The sequence below is a fragment of the Trachypithecus francoisi genome, unplaced genomic scaffold (genome assembly GCF_009764315.1).
Source record: "Trachypithecus francoisi isolate TF-2019V2 unplaced genomic scaffold, Tfra_2.0 Lachesis_group13, whole genome shotgun sequence".
In the NCBI taxonomy this organism is placed as follows: Eukaryota; Metazoa; Chordata; class Mammalia; order Primates; family Cercopithecidae; genus Trachypithecus; species Trachypithecus francoisi.
Genome location: NW_022681458.1, coordinates 83962314 through 83966421, shown reverse-complemented (window position 1 = coordinate 83966421; position 4108 = coordinate 83962314).

Genomic DNA, 4108 nt, shown 5'->3' with positions numbered 1-4108 from the left:
GTTTCTCCATGTTGGTCCGATGGGTCTCCAACTCCAGACCTCAGGTGATCCACCGGCCTCAGCCTCCCAAAGTGCTGGGATTATAGACGTGAGCCTGGCCAAGAGTCAGGTTTTTAAGAGAAAAAAACCTAGAATGCAGTTTCCTGCATTCTAAAAATTTCTTCTTAAATATCTAGAACAGGAACCTGGCTCTTTCAGAGCCCATAGGAGAACAAGTTCTGCAAAATATAGATGCAATTTTCCATCAAGGGAAGAATTTGACCAGTTGGATGGAAGGGGCATTCAGAGAGGAGGAAGGGGTATTACAGGAGAGTGAGGCTGGGCTCAATGGCTCACGCCTGTAATCTCAGCACTTCAGGAGGTGGAGGAAGGAGGACCATCACTTGAGGCCAGGCATCCAAGACCAGCCTGAAGTACACAGTGAGAACCTATCTCTACAAAAAGGAATTTTTAAAGATAGGAGAGTGACTCCTAAATCCCTTAGCTAGGTCTGACGGCATGCAGGGAGGGGAGGGGCTTATGATCTCCTTCCCTCTTGAATCCCTGGAAGGAAGCCATCTCCTCCAGGCTCCTTGCCAGCCGTGGGCAGCTGCACTCAAGTAGCAATCTCAGCAGGATGGGTCTAGACAGAGGGCCTGAGCTAGCCTCTCGTTTCATAAGCCTCTCTGTCTCAAGAGACCCAGAGGGTACTGAATTTCAAGCCTTGGAGGAGGTGGAGAAGAGGAACTGAGAGGGCTGGCCTGCAAGCCAAGGGTCACCATGGTGAGGGATGAGAGGACCTTGTGGCTGAGGGCTTCAGGGTGGACTGTCTGGGTGGTGGCAGACCTCAGGGAAGTGTGTGTGACCGGTGTGAGCTGAGGTGGGCTGCAATCCCACCACATTTGGAACAAGCAATAGAAACAAGAATTTCAGGTGATTCTGAGGCGTGCTAAGGTGGGGCACGACCGAACTCAGTTTGCCTGGCTGGACAGCGGGAAACAAGTGTGCAGCAGAGATGTGGGTATTTGTAAAAGAATGCTTCCAATTACCCAGTGAACAGACTAAACCCACACTTGGGGTACCAATGAGGGGGCACTCAAAACTGAAAAACAAATTTTAAGAACACTATATTCTCCCCACTCCTCCTCCCTCCCCTCCCTCTGAAGAACACTAGTCACCGTGTGAACCAAATCAGAAACTGGACTGACTTATACTTTTGGAATTGCCTTCAGAGACAAGGGCTCCATGATTTTTCAGCACCTAGGGCATCTAGCCCTGATTTCTTTTGACTGTTTAGAGACAGGGTCTCACTCTGTTGCCCAGGCTGGAATGCAGTGGCATGATCATAGTTTACTACAACTTCCAACTTCTGGGCTCAAACAGTCCTTCCACCTCAGCCTTCTTGTGTAGCTAGGACTACAGGTGCATGCCAACACGACTCGCTTATTTGTTTATTTATTTATTTATTTATGTATAGAGATGGGGTGTCCCTATGTTGTCCGAGCTGGTCTTGAGCTCCTGGCTCCTGGCCTCAAGAGATCCTCCTGCCTCAGCCTCCCAAAGTGTCTGGATTACAGGTGTGAGCCACCGCACGCAGCCTCCCTGATTTTCAAGTGAGTAACTACGTAGTCTCATCTGGATGAGGTACTCTTATCAGGGATGGGAAATAAAAGGAGGGGTCAACCTGTTACAGTAGGTAGCTAGTTGGGTATGAGCAGGGCAGGAGAAGGCTCCCTCAACACACCAGGAGTGTTGGGTGACCATCAGATGATGGTCAGGCTGTTGTTAACTCTCTCACTAAAGTAATAATTGGTCACACCTGGCACCAGGGAACGGCAGTCTCCTAATAGAAAACACCTGAAACTAGTGATCAGCAGCTTCCCAATAAGATCTCAGAGCTGGGTGAGTGGTAAGAAGTAACACAAGACACCGGGATTTTGCCAACATATAAAACCCCAAGTCAAAACATCAAACCGTGCACTTGTCTTTCAAGTTGCCGGCATGGCCCTCTTCCAAGTGTACTTTCTTTCCTTTCATTCCTTCTCTAAAGCATTTTAATGAACTTTCACTCCGGCTCTGAAACTTGCTTTGGTCTCTCTCTCTACCTTATGCCCCTCAGTCCCATTCTTTCTTCTGAGGAGGCAATAATTGAGGTTGCTGCAGCCCCATATGGATATGAATATGTTCTGCCAGTAACAAAGTATTGGAGGTCTCTGTGGGCTCCAAGAGCCCTCATGGCCACCGGGAGGACATAAGAGAGGGTGTGGCCAGAGCCTTTCTGAGGACAGGCTCTGGGCTGTGGCCATGGAGGTGGGTGGCTATGTGGAGCAAGAGGAGACAAGGTTGTTGAAAAGGTCATCAAGGATAAAGCAAGTCACAGGATAGAAAATAGAACCATGAGTCAGGTGCTGAAGTCTTCAGTGAAAGCCAGAGAACTTTCCAGTGCTGAACAGATGCTGGATGTGTTCAGTTTATTGAGCCAAACCTTAGACTTTCTACTATTGGATCTTCATCCAGTTTAGCCCATAGGCATGTTACATGAAGTAGTAAGTTTATACGAGGGACTAACATAACACATCCTAACATGGTAAAACTCTGTAAAGTGTGCTAAGCATGAAACATTAGGTATTTTCCTCACATTGGTCAGATTTTAACAAAATTGGGATTCACGTGTGCGATATTAACTCGGTACTCTACGGTTTCCTGTTAAACACCCATAAAAATTTCTCCTTTCCCATTTTTCAGTTAACAAAAGGCAACCTGTTACTTTAGAAAAAAAAAAAAAAACTTTTATTATACTTTAAGTTCTGGGATACATGTGCAGAACGTGCAGTTTTGTTATATAGATATACATGTGCCATGGAGGTTTGCTGCACCCATCAACCCGTCACCTATATTAGGTATTTATCCTAATGCTATCCCTCCCCTAGCCCCCTACTCCCACAACAGGCCCCATTGTGTGACGTTCCCCTCCCTGTGTCCATGTGTTCTCATTGTTCAACTCCCACTTATGAGTGGGAACATGCGGTGTTTGATTTTCTGTTCCTGTGTTAGTTTGCTGGGAATGATGGTTTCCAGCTTCATCCAGGTCCCTGCAAAGGACATGAACTCATCCTTTTTTATGGCTGCATAGTATTCCATGGTATATATGTGCCACATTTTCTTTATGCAGTCTATCATTGATGGACATTTGGGTTGGTTCCAAGTCTTTGCTATTGTGAATAGTGCTGCAATAAACATACGTGTGCATGTTTCTCTATAATAGAATGATTTATAATCCTTTGGCTATATACCCAGTAATGGGATTGCTAGGTCAAGTGGTATTTCTAGTTCTAGGTCCTTGAGGAATTGCCACACTGTCTTCTACAATGGTTGATCTAATTTACACTCCCACCAACAGTGTAAAAGCATTCCTACCTATTTCTCCACATCCTCTCCAGCACCTGTTGTTTCCTGACTCTTTAATGATCGCCATTCTAACTGGCATGAGATGATATCTCACTGTGGTTTTGATTTGCATTTCTCTAATGACCACTGATGATGACCTTTTTTTCTCATGTTTGTTAGCTGCATAAATGTCTTCTTTTGAGAAGTGTCTGTTCATATCCTTTGCCCACTTTTTGATGGGGTTGTTTTTTTCTTTTTCTTGAGATTTGTTTAAGTTCTTTGTAATTCTGGATATTAGCCCTTTGTCAGATGGCCAGAATGTAAAAATATTCTCCCATTCTGTAGGTTGCCTGTTCACTCTGATGATAGTTTCTTTTGCTATGCAGAAACTTTTTATTGTAATTAGATCCCATTTGTCAATTTTGGCTTTTGTTGTCATTACTTTTGGTGTTTTAGACATGAAGTTGAAGGAGCCATTCACGGTGGCTCACACCTGTAATCCCAGCACTTTGGGAGGCCAAGGTGGGCGGATCATCTGAGGTCAGAAGTTCAAGACCAGCCTGGCTGATGTGGTAAAACCCCTTCCCTACTAAAAATATTTAAAAATTAGTCAGGTATGGTAGCAGGTGCCTGTAGTCCCAGCTACTTGGGAAGCTGAGGCAGGAGAATCGCTTGAACCCAGGAGGTGGAGGTTGCAATGAGCTGAGATCATGCCACTACACTCCAGCCTGGGTGAGACTGT